General features: G+C 30.7%; 1 protein-coding gene across 3 annotated transcripts in view; it reads left to right on the top strand.

The window, feature by feature from the left end:
* The window catches only part of LOC130448964 (class A basic helix-loop-helix protein 15-like), a 165,734-nt gene that overhangs the window by 66,253 nt on the left and 77,107 nt on the right, over positions 1 to 22,374 (top strand). The window contains exon 1 of one of the 3 annotated variants that reach the window (XM_056788418.1): positions 11,603 to 11,767. The exons of the other annotated variants lie outside the window; for them this stretch is intronic. The gene's annotated coding sequence lies outside the window, so the exon portion shown is untranslated. Of the gene's footprint in view, positions 1 to 11,602; positions 11,768 to 22,374 lie in introns of those variants that run through there. 3 annotated transcript variants of the gene reach the window in all.

Raw genomic sequence — 22,374 nt, 5'->3', positions numbered from 1 at the left:
ATTTTTATTCTTAACAATCTAAGTTTATGAATATTTCATGATATTATAATAAAAACTACTTGAAAACAAAATGTAAACTAGACAAACATACCCTAGATGTGCGAAATTTATTGAAATTAGTTGATTAAATACTCTTGGGTTGCTTTGGTGAAAATCGTTTTATTTTTGTTTCATTCATCTTAGAAAGTGTACTGATATAAAAGTAAAAAATCTTTTTCCATATTTTTCTATCGACAACTACTTATCACAAACAACCTACAAGTGCAGAATTTTAACATTGATAAGTGCTGAGTTATGAGGATCTTTTATCTTAGAAGTACACTAGAAATTTGTGTAAAAAAATCTAACTTCTCCAATCAAAAAGGCGTAGTATGTGTGAAACTACATGAAAAGCTTAGAAAATACATACACCAAGCTTCATAATTAATAATATGTTTTTACAACCTCTTTAGTTACTATGAATGTATAAATGACATTCAGCCGCAATTTCTGTAAATATTTCGTAGGACGTGACAAAACCATTCTTTCGATGCGATTGTTGAATAGCAAATAAAATCTCGTTTTTCAAAGAGCATGAACTCTGATATTTGTTAGACTATATCGCATATACTTTGGCATTTTAAGGTTGATTTATTCATTGGGCTACTGATAATCTACGATGATATAAAACAGTCTAAATCCATGGCTACTATTGAAGGTTTTCCATATATCACTTGAAGGCAGAACACGAATAGTTTTATTGTTTCGCCTCACTATACGGGGTATTTTTATTCATATTATCTATTTAACTTTTGCAACAAGTTGTTTCACAAAACTTAATTTTATATCTGTTATATTTTGTGAATAACTAAACACTGCAGAGCATAAGATAGTCAAACTTAAGGTATAATCGGTATATTTATCAAACGGGTTATCAAAAATAACTCTATCTTAGTTTTTTTTTTTTAATTTACTTTTTATTGCTAATAATATTTTTATCCCTTATTTTTTGGTCGCGTTGTATAATCAATCGAAAGACAATAAACAGCTTATGAATAGTACAAATCAATTTTCACAATTTTCATGAAAATATTTATAATAGGAATTATCAAAAAAAATTATACTCTTAATGAAGTACCAGATTCGACTTTGATTTAAGTCTTGTACTATCTCTCTTCCTTCTAAGAATCTTGCTTCAGCGTTTTTTGTAACCTGTTCCAAAGCAGAAACCAACTCCTGTAATCTAACTTTCAGTCTTGCCTCTTTTGCTAAAGCTTGCATCAATTCTAATTCTACGAGTACACCTTGTGCATGTTCTGCATCGGAGTAAAGTGCGATTATTATTCACATTCAATTAATTCATTACATTAGAACAAACAAAAACTTCTCAAAAATTGAATTTGATTACAAAGGACCTTGAACTTATAACAAACCGTATCGACGACGTCAGAACTATACTTGATGATTCAAATTAAACCTCGATAAATATCGGGTCTAACATAACTAAATTAAAAACAGAATACACGAAACGTGAAACGAAGGTGATATCAATAATGGATTCCATACCCCACTAATTCTATAGATTAATGCAACTACCTCTTTCACAATCTGACGCCAATTCTTTGATCCCGGATTTATTCCGGTTGCATAAACTAACCAGTTTTAAGCGAATTCAGCCTCAAATATGAACCACCCTTAAATCCACTATACTTATCATAATTATTAGGATTTACTTTGAATGATTTGTTGAATTCTCAGCGTTTTTGAGGATAAATTTATCTAAAATTTGAATCAGATTCAATCGATATTGTGGCAAATTACAGTCAAGTTAAATTGACAGAAAGAAGCAGTTTCAAGGAAATGAATGATTAGAACAATGATATAGAATATGGAGAACACAAATAATATCCATATTCTGAATAAATGCGATTCAATCGACCGCATATATCATATTAGAGAAATTTTGTCAGAATGATACAACGTATATAATACTCATGGTATCAATGGTATCAATATTACTTTGATATTTGAATATCAATCGATAGGTGAAGAAACAAAATAAAAGATGGAGGTGAACGATTATACCAAAAATAAATTAAGGCTATGCGAGAGAAAAATACACAACGCAAGAAACGAGAAGAAAAAGGAATGGTTAAAATGTCAGCAAAAGCAATATGGAAGACAAAGTAATATTACGGACAGAAGATGTGGACAAGATTCCTGCCGTGTCTGTCCTCAACCGTGACCTACCTCTATGATAACTCGGTTAAATTGGTCTTTATCTGTCGCTACTCGAAATAGTTGTTTTACTCCTAGTCCGGTCCAATTTCTAATATTTCGTAGTCACTATAGCTTTTTGTGACCTATCTACTCATTTTCTGCCCTCAAATTTTTCCTGAATGATCAGGCGAGGGATGTGATATTTGGTACCTCTCATTATATGCCCGAAATAACCGACCTTTTTTGTTTTTATGATATTCAGGGGTTCATGATTCTTATTCAGCTGTCTGAGTACCTTCACAGTTCACGGCATCTACATGATTCTCTCATCTGGAACGCTTCTATTTTGTTCATGATGTCAGCTTTAAGCGTCCATGTCTCAGATGTTCTTTACCGGGTGTTAACTGTTAGGTTTCTATTAGTGAGAGTGGATATTCATTTGCTGAATGTCCTGTCATTTGCATATTTGCTGCGAAGATGGCAGTATCATCTGAGTACCCATCTTTACTCTGTACTGCCATATAAATCATCGCGAAATATGTTTTCTGATTTGAAATTGAACAACATGGATGATAAGAACCCGTTTTTTTCTATTTCTTTTGTAAGGATGTCTGATTTAACAATAGGCGCATATCATGATAGTATACATTATGTGCTCTCAGTCATTGAAATAGGACATTGAAAAAGTTTTGTGTTTTTGACTAGATCAAACGTTATTTAGAAGAAGATACATTAAGAAAAATCAGAGAATGAAGCAAGGAGAAGACAATAAACTAGTTGAAAAATCGAGGTTAAAACGGATTGAAAGAGTATGAATTTTAAGTGAGCGAAAAAGGAAATGAAATACATACGGTCTCCAAAAAATAGTAGAAAAATCTAAATCACATTTAGATAAACAAGAAAAGGCTACAATAGACTCATCCACCTGGAAAAATACATTGATATAAAACATCATCGTATGTAACTACAATTCCCATAAAAAAGTTCAGTTATTCATATATTTGGGTGCTTAAATGAAGAAAACTGTCTGAAGAACATATACAGAACATATGGAGACTAATGATGTTATTTATTGATATTTTCAATAAAATGGGAACGGTTTGTTGAAGAGCATTTCTTACAGAGATTTTTTGGAATAACTAAAGTAAATTATAAACAGAAGTGCTGGAAAAGTTCAATTGGATTTTACCTTAGTAAGTGTCGACATTCTATTTTTAAATGTATACTGGTCAATAAATAATTGTTTTAATAAAGCATCCTGCAATGTTACCCACAGAATACCACCTATGTGTGTTTTCCTTCCTTCTTTGCTGCTTTCTGCAGCTATTTCGTTTATGATCAATAGGAACAATAAAAGGCTTAAAACGCTTCCTTTTCTCACTCTTCTGTCAGTTATAAATCTACTTGTATATTTCTCGCTACCAACATTTTCTATTTTCTTATATATATTTTCAACTATATTTATCAATTGTTAACTAAGTTTACCATTCCCAATAATTTTCCATATTTTTTCTCTGTTTATACTGTCAAATACTTTTCCTAAATCAAATACTTGAACGTCAATTCTATTGTCTGTGTCTGTTATTTCTTCTATTATACAAAGTGAATATCCAACCTGTATATCGTTTAATTGTTGTCTTCCCCTTGTCTAAGTCCATCTTAAATTATATTACAAGTAGCGATATACTTGCATAATTTTTGCAATCGTTTTCTGTGGTTGGTGCTAATATTGCTATTTTTCACTCTTCTGGAATGATTTGAGTATCTCAGTTTACTACTAATATTCTTTGGTATAATTCCATACCCTTATGTTCTAATCTAATTTCATCTATTTCCGGTGCTTTCCCTATTTATAGTTTTTTTTTATCTATCTTCTCAAATTCTGCTTCTGACTTTTCTCGTATTGTGCTGGTTTATGTTAAGTCGCCATATTTTCTTCTTTTTTGTTATTTCTCTCTTCCCGCATTTATATATCAACTGTTTCTAGCTCTTGGATGTGTTCTATCATTCTGTCTAATATTGCGATTTCTACAGTTATATTATTTCAGTTTGTAATTTTTGAATTGCTTCTTGGATTTTTCCCCTCTACTGATTGATCTCAGTATGTGAAATTACATTTTTGCATTGCCGGTTGCATCTGTTTCCCAAATTCATCCCATGACGTAGTATCAGCTTCTTCTGCTGATTTTTCCGCTTTCAATGTTATTCAATTTAAATTATCATATGAATAGGTAAATATTCAATTAAAATTGTAAGGGATTTTTTTGTTATTCTAATACAACTATATTCTTTATTATTATACCAACAAATGTGATAAAGTATCTTGGGTATATCTCTTAATTACTCCCAATATTTTCCGGTTTTTGACTATGTTATATGAAACCCATATTAACAATGATCATATTATTCGAGAAATCTCATTAGTTTTGTTTGTTATATTTCTCATTTTAAATTAACTGTACTACAAACGTTGTGGCCTCTATTAAATATTCGCTGAGTCAATGTCACCCAGTGAAATTAATTTTTTACGAGATTAAATTTAATATAAAAATAAACCAGTCTAATTCAATATTGACCACTTAATATGAATTTCTATGATTTTTTATACACTTTCGTCAACCGGATACAGACATTTTAGTTCGAGCTCAGAATATCGCCTTGATGTATTTTATTTCAGATATCATTGAAAGAAGAAACACTTTTTATAGGATATGGTTAATTGTAAAATATTCGAGTTATCATTTACCATTTGTTTTATAGTTCATGTTTACTTTCGCTGACAGTTATTTTGCGTTTTACTTAACAAAATGCCCACGGCTTTGTTATGAACTTGTCTCTAGGAAATTGAAAACATAACAAAGCAGTAAAATGGTACTCAAACACGCTTAAATATCAAAGAAAAAAATTTGTGTCCTAAAATTGTGCAAGGTATTAATTCTTATTAATTAATTATCATTAATTCTTATTTGTCGGTTTTCTAACAAATTTCACTAATGAAATTCAATAATTTCCTGACTGGAATTCTTCAGTTTGAAATAAATGATGACAAGAAACAGTGTAAATTCATACAATATGCAGTGAAATAAAAATCCACACTGGAGTTACGATGTCCATCTCACTGTATGATATATCATGCTCGACGTGAATAAATTAGAAGATCTGCTTTCATAATTATGGCAAATGACTTGTCACTTTTCGAAAAATGCGCGTAGTTAGATCTAAAAACAGAGCTTAGATGTCGCTCAGATATCCAAAAGTCACTCATTTTGACTCCTAACTACTTAAAGATGAATAACCAACAATATAGAACTTTGAATATGATTCAATATTCACTATGATACAAATTATGACCATCTGCAAATATTAACTGCTAACCATTTTGAAATATTATAACTAATTGTACAAATTTTTTTACAATATGGAGAGTATAATATATTAAAACTTAAAATGACATTTATTTTGATTTATAGCTATGAACCTAAATGCTATAAAAAATGAAGCTTGCATTTTCCATTGGAGTCAAAACAAACCAGCATGATTTCTTACAATAGTTTTTTCGCAAAAAAATGAGAGTTTTTCGATTTGAGGTTCAAACAGTAGGTGATACTAAGAAAAAAATAACTGAAAACTGGAAATAAAACGCGTACCAATAAAAACGAAGTCAAGGAACTCAAGTTATTTTGAGCTCGTAGCGTGACCGCTCGGTTATACCCGTGGGGTACTTGGGATCTAAATGAGGGTTACATTAATGGCTTATACGAAGTTTTGAGATATGACAATACTAATGTGAATATGTCAATTGCTAGCATAAAGTTTGGCATTTTTAATAATGAACGTACCCAGACCGTGTTGTCATACGAGGCCTATTTGAGTTGTTCACAGATACTTGAAACAATCATCTTGGTAAAAAAATGGGATTAAATCGCAAATATCTAATATTGTATGAAAATAAGTCTGTCAAAAAGATTTCGCGTTGGATACCGTATAATTTCAAAAAAAATCTCGTGTCAATTTGTACAAAGAAATGCTGAAAAAATTCAATCGCAGACGAGCCAAATTCTACAGAAGAAGTTTGTGCATGAAGCATTTTGAAACAAATGGTTGCCTACTTTTTCGGAATAACTAGTCATATCGCCACCATTTCATTAGGTCGATGTAGAATGGTCAATTCTGAATGGTACACCAGCATTCGTTTGCCAGAAGTGTTCGAATAAATCAGGGAAACCAATACCAGGAGACGAATTATCTCCACCACGACAACGGAAGTCTCACACATCAAAAAAAGCGTTTTAGAACAGGCACTTAATATTTTCTTCTAGCAAATCAAAAATAAATTCCATTGTCAACGTTTTTCTATACCTGAAGAAGCGGTTGATGCGTTCAAATTATATATTGGTATAGGTACCACAATCGGAATAGCAAAAATGTTTCAAACGCATTCCAAAGTGTATTGTTCTTAATGGAGAATATTTTGGAAAACAATACAACCATATCCAATTACGAATATTTGTTTTTATTTGTCTTTCTCAAAACTGAAGTAGCAACCTTTATAAAAATAGAAAGAGCTGAAATGAAACATATTTTTCAATATTTCTACTAAGTCTTTCTAGCCCTCTTACACTATTTCCCCCCTTAAAAACTGATATGAAGGGCTGATCTTATTTTTATTGTTACAAATTTATTTTTCAGCTATCGAAAAAAAGATATTGAGGGTACTATTCTGATCCCTTTACTTGTTCTTCTGATCCATTCATAAACGAAAACAATTATAATCTATTCATAATGTGAGTTTTTCTGCAAGATGGGCATTAAAAAATAAATCAGATGCATAAAAGCAAATTGGAAAAGATATTTGCAGTGATCAAGGATGGGTCTTGACAAAGGGAGGGTCATTAGTATTAGGATGAGTCCTCCCCCAAAGACATGGCATTTTAAGCCTTTTACCCACAAAATATAAGTAAATTACGTTATTTTTGACAGCATAATGACGAATTTTACGCAATTTTTACTTTAAACCTCAATTCCTCATTGACTTTGAATCATATATACGTACGTACGTACGTACTTTTGCATATTTCTACTTACGCCCTTTTATAAGAAACAAAAAACTAAGTTAATTAATCAGGGTTTAGGCAGGGAGTCATGACCCCCCCTGGATCCGCGGTTGGCAGTTATCTATCAACGTAGTATAGACAAGAGAAAGATTTCTCTCAAATATTAGTAATCATTGTTGACTCGTGGATCCATCTTGTAAAAACTGAACTCACGCTGTTTCAAAAAAACTTGTAATGAATAAATCTGTAATTTAAACATTGAAAATTCGCATTCAATTATCGAAAGATCACTTCTTGTGCTAATTTCTTGTATACAGCATACAGATAAGATTTTTTTTTATTAATGTCGTTCACAACTATTCTCAGAGATCTTGTTTCTTACATAACTCTTAATCCACTCGCTAGAATTGCCGTATCTTGGATAATGTAATTAATTGATAGTAGGTGTGTAAATATTGTAATCTCTATTAGGTCTGAATTTCACATACTTCATTTTTATTTTATTGGTAATGAGAGCTGTGGTAAATAGCCATGTAGAAGTGAAAAGTACCAATTACATTTCACATATCGTAACAACAAAATTAATTCTTAAGTTTACAAGTATCCGACAACTAAATTAGAAGTTTGATTTAATTTATCATTAATAAATGTACGGGGTGTGATCAAAGATATAGGAGATGAATTTTTATAGTAACAATTAAGATGTATCTATTTCAACTAGAATCTTCATGCGCTTATATATGGAGATAAGTAGTGAAAAGTTTTTACCAGTTTCGGTTGACAGTTTGCTACTAGTAACACAATACTATGTAGAAAGTATCAAATAGGATCTCGAAATGTTGAAATATGACCATGGTATTACGTAATAATATTGAAGAGTTTTATAAGTGGACAGTCATTGAGAACGAAGAACGATTATGACGTTTTTCGGTCACAAATAATACAAAAAATATCAAAGATTGATGCCAAAAAATCGTATTTCAATTTACATAAAAATGAAAGGTTGTCTTCATGCAGATGATAGTTGTTACTGTAAGTGAAATTGGTTTCTATTGCGATGATTCTAAGACAAATCAATTTAACAATAGAAAAACAGAGTTTCAGTTCCCCTAAAAAGACCGATCAATCACAGTTATATCCATAACCCATATCAAACCTGGGTTGATATATGTTTCACGAATTCATATAAAATAGTTTTATTTAGCCATCGATAAAGATATTGCGCCAACTTCTCGTCTATTTAAAATAGTATTTTCCTTCTGCCCTAAAAACAATTATATTACTAAATTCTAATGAAAAGTTTCTTTTTTTTTTCTTTCGATTTTTTTCTTCACAGACGAGGTTTAACATTATAAGAAGCTCTTAAAATGAAGAGTATCTCAATACCGAAACTATATATGTTGAACCGACCGATTTTAACGATCTAGCCGATGAAGAGTATGATGTGCAAGCAAAACTAGTCTCATCTGAGAGTAAGAAGATCGATTAACGTAGCCAACTAGAAGAAAGTGTTCAAAAAATAAAGCCAATAGAAACCCATAACTTGAATAAAGAACAAGAAAGTAGTAAATAAATCTAAACAATACGTTAATAAAAGGAAAGCAGCTTTTGAAGGAGATATTAGCAGATTACTCCGGGTAACTGAGTAAAACAGAATTATTTCAACTTTTGTTAACATTATGAAAGAGGGAAAAGTGACTAAGAAAGAGTAAAATGGACAATAGCAATCCCTATTTAGAATGTATGTGATCAACTACCACGAAAAAGGTTTTTTCAAATAATTTGACAATCTCTATTCCAGTGATGTTGACAAAATATAAAAACTACAGCTTTTTATGGATGAGTAAAGAATATACTTCCAGTATATTCACTAGCTAACTAAAAACCTAATGTTTTCATATACTAATTATTCTCAAAGAAACTGAGGAAAGTTTTTGTGGATTATATTAGCATGTTCAAAGCATAATACTTGCTTCTGTTTCAGGAGTTTTTGCTTCTTGTCAAAGATTCAACTAAGTTAGAATTCCTGGGCCTTTGGTGATTTTAATACCAAACTATTTCAGCTACCACTACATAAACACAATTATAATATGACACGCGTTTCGATAACTAAGTTATCCTCTTCAGAGAGAGTTATTATTCAGTTTATCTCCAGTCAACGCGTCAAACAGAGTTGGTATGGTGGTACCCTGAATATTGTATTCAGCATACATTCAACGTTGGGATAGGTACATGGCACCGGGAGAAGTAGTTTGAGGGATATAAATTCAAATTTTATATTAGTTTACTCTATTTTTGAAAAAATAATTCATATATTTTTTAACCACACCTCGTTTATGATAATGAGCTGTAGTTGTTGATGTAAATTAAGTTCTTATAAATATAACCATATCATAATTATCTACGGATTGTAAAATATAATTATATGGCCTTATTTCAGTTTACAGTGAATAAAATTCCTTTCATAAATAACATCGATTTTTTAGGAGGTATTGAATTATTTTTATCTCATTTCAATAACATCGTGTTTCTACACGCAACTTCCTGAACACATTGACTAATCATGGATATAAAATAAATTCATTCTTTTTTCGTCAAAGTCTCTTGCAGATTTTCTTTCGCGTCTCAATAAGCAATTCAATAGGATCGCAAATAACTTATTCAAAACGATGAATCCCTTTCAGTCTTTTTAGACTGAATTATCACCAATAACAGGGTAGCTCGGTTAATTATTTTACGAAGAAACTAAACTAATGAAGTATTAGTAACTGATATTATCGACATTATGGTCCAGCAGAAGAAAAATAGTACCTCACGCATCAGATAGAATCAAACGAACATTTAAAGAAAATTTACAGAATGATCAAGAAATATTTCATTTTGACTCTCGCTGATAATAAAACTTAAATGAAATTTTGGTTGCCTTTATGTCAAAATTCCACCCCCCACTGCGTAATGAATATTTTCATTCTCATCTCACAAAATTTTTTTGAAGATGTTTGGATCCAAGACCTCTTAATCCATTGCTATAAACAGATCTACTAACAAACCAACTAAAAATTGTATTTGTGTGAAAAACTTCAGAGTATACGTAAAATTATATGAACTATTACTTTGATCGAGAAAGTGACGAAACATCAAAACTGATCTACGTCAAAAAAATCATGGTATATTCCCACAATGCTCACAATGATTCGAAAAATATAGAAAAGCGTTTTCAGTTTTTGATCATTTTACAAGAATCAAAAACAATTCTGATTCTAAAAGAAACAGAATTGAAGTAAAAATGCATAAATTGTAATCAATTTTTGAAAAATTTAATTCCCAGCTTGAAGGAATTGATAATCACCTCTGGTTGACTTTATCCTAATAGAAGGTATTCTTACTTTTTTTCGCTGGGAAGGAAATTACTCTATATGAGTGTAAGGTCAAAATAAATAAACTGATGGTGCAGTAAACGTGAAACAAATTGAAGTAAATTGAGTTGAAGGAGGCCCGGAATTAAGTGGAAACTGTTCCTGGATGGTTTTTGTAGGATTAAATGTCATAGATGGAGTCGATAACACCTGCCAATACAACACAAACACCTTAGATATTTTTGAAAATATTGAAAATACTGCGATTGATGAGATGTCAATTGTTTGGTACAATTAAGTTGAATTTTTGGAGTGTTTGAGGTTTGGAAGAGCAATGCAAGCACTCTGGAGGGCTAGACGGGGTTCCAATATTTTTATGATTTTTCATGGAAAAAAAATAAGAACTTTAAAGACTAGCTGAGCCTTCGTTGACCATTAATCATTACAAGAGACTCAAAAAATTTAATTGATTTCAAATAATCAAATTAGAAGGGTCAAACTGCAAAGAAATTAATTAAGAATAGAAAAAATTCAACGTTCTCTAAAAAGACTACACAAGTTTGTATCAAATATACTAGTTTCCACTTGTTCATATTTTTACAGCGTATGGCTAGTCCGTTCCTAACAATTTCGTAGCACAATCAATTTCAAATTGATTTATTTGTGCCAATAACCAATATAAATGAAAAAAATCACACTTCGATTTTGATCAATTTTATAAAAAGCAATTTTTAAGCCTGATTTATAGAAAAAAAGCCACCGTACATAGTATCCATCGAAAGCACAGTTAACATTTTTTGGAGGTGCTAAAAAAATTAAAAATTGAATAAAACTAAAAATTGATAATGAACCTTTCAGAAGGACTTACTGGAGGGGGCCGCGAGGGGAACCTCACGGTATACCCGGCTGCCAAACTGCGATAGACTCGACCTAGATTTTTACATCACCATTCACCGGTTAACGGGAAAGCTTATTTGTAATTTAGTTAATTCAGTTTCACTGGTATCTCGCGAAGACTCAGGTAACTCGAGGCCGCGAACGACCGAACATTAACTAACGGATAATATCAATCTTAGGTCAAGAATTTAAACTGAATTGTTGGTTTTATAGTTATAATTTTTAATAGTGTCATATAAGTTACGGATGTATTCTTTTCAGGTAAGTGTAGACTGAATTTTTAAATTCTCAAATTTATATATACTCCAATGTAAAACTATAAGTAAAATAAAATTAATTTGCATTTATAATTGTTCTAATCGTCAATCAAATTTCCTTCAAAACACTCTTGTTTTTTATTAAGTACTTGTTAGTATTTCATGTAATTAGATTGGTTAATCACTGTACTAAGTGTCTAATGTATGTTATTCTGATGAACCACAATATAATTTACGAGAATAGAGATAAACAACACGCATAACTCATTCAATGTAAGTTAAAGTGAACTTAATCAAAGCCGAATGAGATATGTCGACAAAAATTGGGACAATCTAGTTCACAAATTGGAGATATTTCTCGAAAAATAATGATAATGATGACGTATCTGGAGCTTATATAGTAATCTTAGTATTAAAACAATTTGGATTTGAGAATTATTATATCTGGCGTTATCTACTGGATGGTAGAGTGGTACAAAACCGATAATTCTATGACAAAAAATTACAAACTAAATTTATTTTAGTTTGGAACGAATCAGAGATACACATTTTTCATTATTAGATGATGAGATTTATAAAATCGTTGATATTAGTTACAAATGAAATATTTCATAAGAAACGACATTTATGGTTCATTTACTCCAATGTATGTATATCATTTATTCACAAACGAAAATACCAACAAACGAGAATAATTTTATTCATACAAGGTTGAGATTCATATCTAGCATAAATATATAAGGCGGATACATTCCAGGAGAATTTGGCCGCTCCTTACGATACTTCGTAGTTCGCATGGCTTCTTATAGTCCCATCGTCATCTTTCTAAGCAGATTTGTAGCTTTCAGCCGTTATTCTTCTTCTTAATCTTCCATGGAATCGTCTTCTTGGCCTACCTTCCATTAGTCTCTAATCTTTTATTCTTTCCATTAATAAATTGAGCTACCGTCTTATCCATACTATCTCAACATATCTGAAGTTTTATGAATTTAACTAGTTTTGTCATTACATCATCTCTTTTAGTTCCTCATTCCCTAATTTTCAATATTTATTCTCATCTACATTATTTTCAATATTTTCTTTTCCAGGTTTTTCTTTTCTAAAATGATAAATGAATTCCTGAATTTATGTGGTCCTTCATCTTTTTTGATCTGTTATCTTATTCATTTATAATATTGCCTAAGTATTTGAAACTCTTTTACAAACCTGTACTTTCCTATTTTTATCTTGGTCCTATCTATTTTGTCTTTTTTTGGTTTATCCTCTTGTCAATTCTTCTAGAGCTGTTATTTCTTGCCATGACAAATATGTCGTCTGCACATGATTTGGTATTATCATTTTTTCTATAATAATAATTTATCCTGTAGGTTAGACATTTCACGTTTATATCCAATTTGGACTTTGATACAGTTGATACAAATCTATCGACAAAAATTACAGTTCCCGCAGAAGTTCGATTGTAGGATATCGCCTAGTTTTTAAAAGTATTGAGTACTAATACTATGCTTTTACGTCCCTCTTCAATTAGGAATAGACCATGTATTGCATCAATTTAGTTTGCTTAGACTAAGAATAAATATACCTTTGAGAGTAGGATAGTTAATAAACAAAATAACCTGTTTTATTTTCAATGATATTTGTCATTCTAATTCTCTCTGATGTAAATATATCTTGAAGCTTTGATTTTCATGAAATGCACATGAAGCTTTGGATGTGTGATTTATTGATAAGGATATGGAGACAATAATACGTTCACAATCCATCGATTTTCATTATTTTCGTGAAATTAATGCTTCTATTTATATGAAGATTGAAGTTAAATTTTCATAATCTGATCTCTTTCTTGTATGCCAATCATCTTTATGTTACTGTTGGTGGTATACAATGTACATTAGGCGGAGAACGAAGAATATAGATGCAGCTCTACGGAATATTGGTACTTTTCATGTCTTGAATTGACAAAAATAAAACATCATATTCTAGTTATTCTTATTTATGGATAAAAGAAGATTGAAACTAAATTATGTAATGAAAAATTAATAACTAAGATTAACGCGCAATTTTTGTATTATAATGAATGTTGTAAACAAATTATTATTCATTAAATGTGGAAAAAACAGATTATTTTCGCTAAATTTTATGGAAAAGAGAGAAATTCTTCAATATATTTACTCGTTGAGAGTAAATATTTTTGGAAACATGATAAAAATATATGATAGATGAAAGTATATACACGTACACATTTTAAAAGTGAGAGATTCTATGGGATCCCGGAAATTATTTGAAAGATAAGTTTCATACCATTTTTTTTATTTAAAGTATTTTTAGTAATGAAATTATCTGAGTTTGTCCTTGGTTGCTTAAATAAAACAAAATATACATGAAAACACAGTTTTCGTTGTAAACAAATATTTAAAAAATCGATTCTTCAATAGTTGCCTACCGTTTCGAGTAATTCGTTGACCTTTCAATCGACATGTTGCTTCACGCTGTTTTAGCCTACAGCCATTTGTAGAATAAATTAATCAAATTATTAGGAACGGAAAACATCACATTGAGATATTTCGAAGCAAATATTATGAATATGTGACGACTTCCGTTTCAAACTAATTATTAACGAATTCTTACACTTCTTCTCCCATGATCGCCCCTGACTGACTAAACAAAACTATAATTAAGCAGAGCAACTTATTTTTTATAAGTATCCAAAAGTCATAGTAGTTTTCCATATTTGAAATTGAACAATTTTTTCAATTGTATATAATTTTTTGCAATTCTGGTGATCATACCTAGTAATAAGGTTTCAATAGGAGAAAACACAATTTTAGAGAGTGTGCTGCTGTAACCTCATCGTTCGATGCGAATCTTTTTCTGTGCATGATTTATTGGGATACAAGAGTAACCAAAATCGGGTCTTCTTCAACGGATCCTCAGATCCAGCTAATCCATTCCAGTAAAACTCTGTATCGCAAAAATCTGATGATACTATATTCTTGCTAGATTTTTTAATTCTCTTTGAATCCCGAAACTTGTTTCGCACCTCTCCTTAGAATCTTGTCATTCAGAATCATGGTGTGTCAATCATGTCATTCAATTATAAAACGATACACAAAAACTTTTTTTGCCATTTCTAAAATGCACTAAATGTTGTTGATAGTGTGTTTGGGTTATTTTCTGTGAAGACTACAGACAACATAGTGTTCCCACAGCCTATTTATATGTCTAGAGCTTGTACAAAATTTACTTGTACTTGGAAATGCGTCAGCCTATATTTCTATTGCTAAAGAGTCCTTCTATAGTTTTAGAAATCGTGGTTTTAGGTTATGTAGCATCCAAAACTAAAAGTTTTAAAACTAAATACTAAACTAAATAATTGGTATACATCCCATGCCAGTAACAGAAAGTGTCCAATGTTGTAGTAAGGATATATTGAGACACAGGTTTGAGAAGAGAGAAGATGGCGATTTGCTTCACACAATTTTAGAAATTCGAATAATACATAATTCAGTAAGGAAACAAAGACAAGGGAAATCAATTTATGTTCAAGGTGCGTGGTTGAAAACTGGAAATTGTCTTTAAATAATGCAACTTGCTTCTTTCTTGAATTTTTGAGGAGATTATTATATCTGGAAAGTGGTGTAATCCTGGTTTAAATACAGAGATGTGATTGTCAATTGAGAAAATTTTCAAGAAGTTTAGTTAATATCATATTTGAATATAATTAGAGGATATACAAGTGAAAATAACCTGCAGAAGAGAGGTTATCTGTTGAAAATACAAGTCATGAGAAGCTAATATTATTGATCAACTATTGCACTAAACTTGTGTTATTTGTACTCTTGTGCAAAAATCAAACTTAAGTAGAAATTAAAAGTTAGATTATGTGACACCCATGGATATCCATTAAATTAAATATTCCATAATATTGTCAATTGTGTTCTCATTACCAAAGTCGATAAGAATCCATTAGTCAATGTAATTTTGGTTCATAATGTTTCATTATAAAAAATTGATTTTTAATATGATGATAGTTAAAATCAAATAAACAAGTAATTGTTAACAAGTTAGGAAGTGATATTTTTAATTTTCTAATTGGAAAGAATGAAAAGTTAATCTTTCATTTATGTTGTAAACAAAAATTTGCAGTGGTCATATCCTCCACAAGAGTGATTTCAAGTTCAATTGAAGATGTTGTTGAACGACCAGAATAAGCCAAATTATTTCTCCTTCGCTTCTCTAAGCACTCTTATGCTAATTATATTCTCAATTCAACCTGAAGTATGTAGCACATTCGGTGTTTTCGTTGAACTTCCATTCCACGAAGCAATATCTTTTGTTTCCATTGTAAAAATTGCAATTATAAAAATGATGTAGAAAGAAACTAAATGATGACGCTCAAATTTCATGTGAATAAAAAGTAGTGTTAGCGAGAAAAATGAAATTAGTTAATTATATCGAAAGTGGTTTTCAGATTAATCATATTATAAATTTCCCAAAAATTTATTGTATTGTACGTAAAATATCAGATATAATTCTAGTTTTGTGTACTTGTGTGTAAAAATTCCAATTTACTACGTATAACTGTAATGGGCATAGACACATGTCTGTGAGTATAAGAATATCCCGTACTATAAAATCGAAAGAATGCAGTTTTCGTGAATTGAATACGAAATATAGAATAACGGTTTTCACCATTTTTGTAAGTCAGTGTCATTATATTATTAAATTATTTTTGTGATTTGTTTCAAAAGCGAATACAAATTTTAACAATGTACAATTGAATCATTTGTTTACGAAACTATTTTAATTTAGACTTTTAATAATCAACTAAGGAGATCTGTTTTCTCAACAAATACAGGATTCACTTCTATAATTGTAGTAATTTTTAAATATTTAGTACTGAAATTTATCAGTTTCTCTTTTTTCGTTTCGTTTTTCTTTATCAAAATATTTTTATAAAGACTTAAATGAATTTTGAAACAGAAGACACCTAAAATCAAGAACATTTAGAAACATAAACATGTCAAAAGCTATATTATGAGCGGTTTCCTATTGGGAACGTGGCAATGAAACACCAAAGTGGACTAACTTTAATATATTTTCTGAGCTTTCGAATATTTATGTATTCATCGTCTGGGAAATAATTAATTAAGATTTTCGGTGGTTTTGAATCGTATTCATGTAAAATTTTTTTTTAAAATTCATAGGTTTCAAAATTCAAATTGACGTTGATAGAAATATTGATTAATATTAATCTAAATAAAGAATGGGCTCAAGACGAAGATATACCTATGCACGCTGCACGAATACTGAGTATTTCAAAAGATAACTGAAGAGATGGATGTAGGAAAACAAAATTTAAATAGAATTTAGTTGTATACATGAAGCTGGTAAAATGAAACTTCATAGATTCTGTCAATCTTCCAATATAAGATTCGTCGCGGTAACATTAAATTTTCATTCTAGAAATTTCATTAACTAGTATAAAAAACCAATTAACATTATTCTGTTTCTCCTTGTTATGTAAGCAAGTGTTATCAAATATCACAAAAATGTAACAAAAACTTTTTCTGAATACAGATTCATGGTTATAGTGTACAATTGAACATCTTCCGTTGACTTGAAGTGAGCAGAATTCATCTTCTCATCGTAGTAGTCAGAAATAGAAGTCTTATATAATAATAGATGTGATTTTTTAGATGCTATTAATTTGCATAGCATTAGATGCTATTAACATATCGGAATGTGAAACTAATGCATTAAAAGAAAGAGAGATATATATAATGGTTTCTATATAAGGCTAAATATATTGTACAAATTCCAATAATAGTAAAAGCGGAATTATTTCTTAACATCCTGGTTAGTTGCTTGAGAACTATGCATATTGTTTATATATTTCATTTTGCAACAAAAGGAATATTTTAGATATTTCAACTTTATCAATAACATCACATGTTTGACTTTCAAATCGATTTCTACTTCTTATAGCAGCGAACAATTTATTTAATGTATTCATCTACGACGGTGTCATTGCAAGAAATTTAGGATTCTCATTCTCTCTCTCATTCTAATATCTAAATGTTTGAGAATAAAAATAGATGATAGGGAAAATAATTTTAGTCATACAAAATAATTTACAAATTACTGTGTAAAGTGATCACATCAACGTTACTGTTGAAATTAATTTGCTTAATTTCGGTATTAAAGATGAATCTCTCACTGTCGGCCAGCCATAGGAAATAGCTGGACGATCGATATATTTTATCTTGCTATAAAATGAACATAGACCGTGATACCATAAAACCATGAAAAATGAAATACCAAAACAACTTCGTTTCTTAGGTCCCACATTAATTAAGTCGAAAAATATTTTGGACCTGGTTTCCATTTGTGTATCCTCAATAAAATTTAACATGAATATTTTTGAGACAAATATTACGATCACGTATAAAAAATCAGAGCGGAAGATATTGTGATTGATGACCGTAGAAGATTCACAAACAGTTTCTATGCATGTATTGACGCGAAAGAGGGTGATGCTTAGTGTTTGATAGGTTTATTTATCATGAGCTAGTCAAAACTTTAGTAAGCTCATCCACTAAAACAATGCGATAGAAGCATGCGAACGATTAAGAAAAACCACCAGAAAGTATTGATGCGTGTACCTTACAAACATTAATTTGCCCCCATCGGATAATTATTTATAAAACTCAGAAGTTCTATAGTGTTAACAGGAAACTGTCAAAAGATCATAACGGCACCAATATTACTGATTGGTCTATCATATTTATAAATTCACTGTAAACATTGGAATCTCCATTAATTATTTCTCAAATTCAATATTTTTGTGTTAATAGTAGAAAAATTATCACAGAATAAAAAAAATACACGTACTGGTATTTTTTATATCAGCAATTTCCTAAGCCTAGATCTATTTATTGATCTCGTTTTCAAATTAGGATTTAAGTAGTTGAAGCATGATCAAATTAATTTCTGACAAATGTCTGTTTTGTTGATTGTTAATAAAGTTTGTATTGTTTGCATATTGTAACATAAATCTTTGAACTAATAAAGCTTTTTGGAAACCGTACTTCTCAGCCAGATAGATCAGCTATCAACTGATTACTTCACTGGGCACTAGTGCCGTGATATTATTAGCAATATTTTTTAAATTAAAAAAAAAATACATCAATGTAGATGTTTCGTTTTTTGTTTCATCATATTTCATTCCATTTCCAGTGATAACAAGTTTATAGTTGTAGTCATCGGTTTCTTAATGCATGGTTTCTGTCGAAATATCTAGAATCAATAGATATCTGTTCTTACAAAAAATTATTTGTACCAAGATAATCTAGACTCTTTTTTACTGTATCAAGCTTATTAGACATAAAATACTCGATTGAATCTTCTTGTGAGAACGAGCTCCTCCATCTACCATGTCATTCACGGTAACAGCATCTTCTGCGATTCTGAATCTATATGAGTGTGATTGTGATAACAAGTTATCGGTCATCTATGAAAGCGCAAAAGTACAAAAACGTATAGCCACAGCATCTATGCTACTAATAAATATTAATAATAGACAAACATATACGGGAAATTGATAACTTTCAAGGTTGAAGAAAACAAATACAAACGAAACAACGCGTCCCTTGATTACATCCACCCACTGGTATTCGAAAGTAGGAACGATTGTATCATATGGCTGTAATCTGTTCACTTTGTTTAGTTTCCTAACTGATTACTTCACTGGGCACTAGTGCCGTGATATTATTAGCAATATTTTTTAAATTAAAAAAAAAATACATCAATGTAGATGTTTCGTTTTTTGTTTCATCATATTTCATTCCATTTCCAGTGATAACAAGTTTATAGTTGTAGTCATCGGTTTCTTAATGCATGGTTTCTGTCGAAATATCTAGAATCAATAGATGTCTGTTCTTACAAAAAATTATTTGTACCAAGATAATCTAGACTCTTTTTTACTGTATCAAGCTTATTAGACATAAAATACTCGATTGAATCTTCTTGTGAGAACGAGCTCCTCCATCTACCATGTCATTCACGGTAACAGCATCTTCTGCGATTCTGAATCTATATGAGTGTGATTGTGATAACAAGTTATCGGTCATCTATGAAAGCGCAAAAGTACAAAAACGTATAGCCACAGCATCTATGCTACTAATAAATATTAATAATAGACAAACATATACGGGAAATTGATAACTTTCAAGGTTGAAGAAAACAAATACAAACGAAACAACGCGTCCCTTGATTACATCCACCCACTGGTATTCGAAAGTAGGAACGATTGTATCATATGGCTGTAATCTGTTCACTTTGTTTAGTTTCCTAACGTCAGTAAACGTGATCCGGATTAATTTCCAAACATTCAGATCATAATCAGATTATCCCTATCATGGTTTCCGGAAAGCCCGGATGATAGTAAACTTTTTGTAAATACATAAACCAAATATTGAATTTTGATGCAACATTCCTTGTTTATTGGATTAAGTTTATTCTGATTAATTTTCCTCTGTATGTAGTCTACAATGAAGCTTTTATTGTCTTCTGAATATTCAGGTAATATCGCTTGAATACGTTAACCTTAGAGAACATGATTAAATAACGAAAAACAATCATTGTTGAAATGTTGTGTTTATTACTAAATGATGAGACTTCTCAACAAAACGTACCATTTTCTATGTTTATGTCGTATAGCCTTTGAGAAACGATTATTTATAGTTGGTTTGCACGTAGAATTCTAGTAGCCTCACGAACGTTGTCCTTTAATTGATGATTGTTTTTTATTTTGTTTACTAATTCACTTTGTTTAGGTGTTGCCCATTATATTTATAATCAACATTCTTTGGATTACTCAAACGTTTTCGATATGATTTATGTATATTCAAGTCCAAGGATAATATCTGGGTCAATATATCGACAAGTTTGTCCTCAAATATTTTAACGTTTGTATAAAACAAACTATTTCGAATAAATGGAATAAATAAAGATAGCAGTTTACTTCTATTCTTTCTTTATTAGCTAGTTCAAAGTTTTGTGAATTTGTTTTCAATAGCAACTATAAACATAATTATGGCATCGTTTTCACAATAGCACAAATTAATCGAAATGTTGAAGCACTGCTCAGCGTTCTCATTCAATATCTAATCAATAAGTATTAATATGGTAAAAGTGGATAGTGATATGGAATGACAAATGTATAAAATAAAAAGGGATTAACCATATTATTACCCTTATCTTGAAAAAGAAATCATCTTCGTGTCTCCTCAGATCAGTTTTTTGATATTTTCAGCCGGGGGAAAAAATACAATTGATAGAATCGCTTAGGAGATCTCCTTTCACTGATCGATACATTCTGTCGAAGAAACTTAAGATGTTCCATATTACCGATATGATTGGTCATCAATATGACCAGCTGGGGCATTAAGGAGGAAAAAACTGAAGACCACGTCATCTATGAGTGCCCAACAGTCACTTGAGCAAGCTTTACAGCTTACCTAGTGACGTCAAATTGCTGAAGCCAAAGACTTTTCCAAGGACATCAGCCTTTGATAACTTCGAGGGTGGTACGTGAGGCGTATGTCCTTAGCGGTCCTTGACCGCCCACTATCCTATTATGAACTATAAAGGGTGTTCGTTTTCCGGGTTTTTTCATATCATTAAATTCTAAGTGTTTCTAGATTCTATGAAATTGTGATCAACCCATGAAAAGGTGAGGCTACAGGTCCATTGAAGAAGTGACAACAATCCATTATGTCTAAAATTTCCGATATATTTAAAGTAGGTGATATTCAATTGAAGTCTTTGAGCTCTATGCTTTGTTGCTTACCTAAATAGCCTTTTCCTGGAAGTAATGCATTGAAACAACTCAGCAAAGACACAAGAGCCGTTTAAGTGTGTATCATGTGAAGCTGATTCCGATAGAGTTAATGGTAAATTGTAACGAAACTTGATTCTTATGAGCTGGAGAAACATTTATTCATAGTCAAACTGAAAAGAAGAATGCAAAAATAAGAAAGGCATAAGAATGATCAGATAACAAATTGGATCAGAGCTCAGGAATGCTCCAATTTTCACACACGATCTACCGCTATCAATTTAATCATTTCACAATTTCAAATACCAAGGGTATTAATTGTAGTGGATTTTGGTCAACTTGTTTTCCTTCAATGTCCACCCCAATTTCTTATACACACTTTTTCTTATTCAATTTCTCCATTTAGAGGTCTAGGCTTCTGTAAATTCTATTTTCCAATTATCTATTCAGCTTTTTTAAAATGTATAGTACTCTGTCTCCGTGAGTGCCTATGTGGATCAAGTACGTATCAGTGATGGTTGAACGTCGGGCGAACGAGCCCTAATTGAACTAAACTGAATTGCTAATTCACTATAGTTTTAGTGAGTTTCAATTTTTTATAAATATATTATTTATAATCGTTTAAAGTTAGTCAATATTCGAATTCGTCTTGATCCGATATAGAGATAACTTCTGATTATTATTGATAACCTTTTATCACCCTTAGCCAACCAAATTATTATATTAATTATAGTAATTGTATCATTTTTGAAATTAGCGTGATATTTTTT

Source organism: Diorhabda sublineata, chromosome 1 (genome assembly GCF_026230105.1).
Source record: "Diorhabda sublineata isolate icDioSubl1.1 chromosome 1, icDioSubl1.1, whole genome shotgun sequence".
Lineage (NCBI taxonomy): Eukaryota > Metazoa > Arthropoda > Insecta > Coleoptera > Chrysomelidae > Diorhabda > Diorhabda sublineata.
Note: the sequence above shows the minus strand (reverse complement) of the source record. Positions and strands in the feature narration are given on the sequence as shown.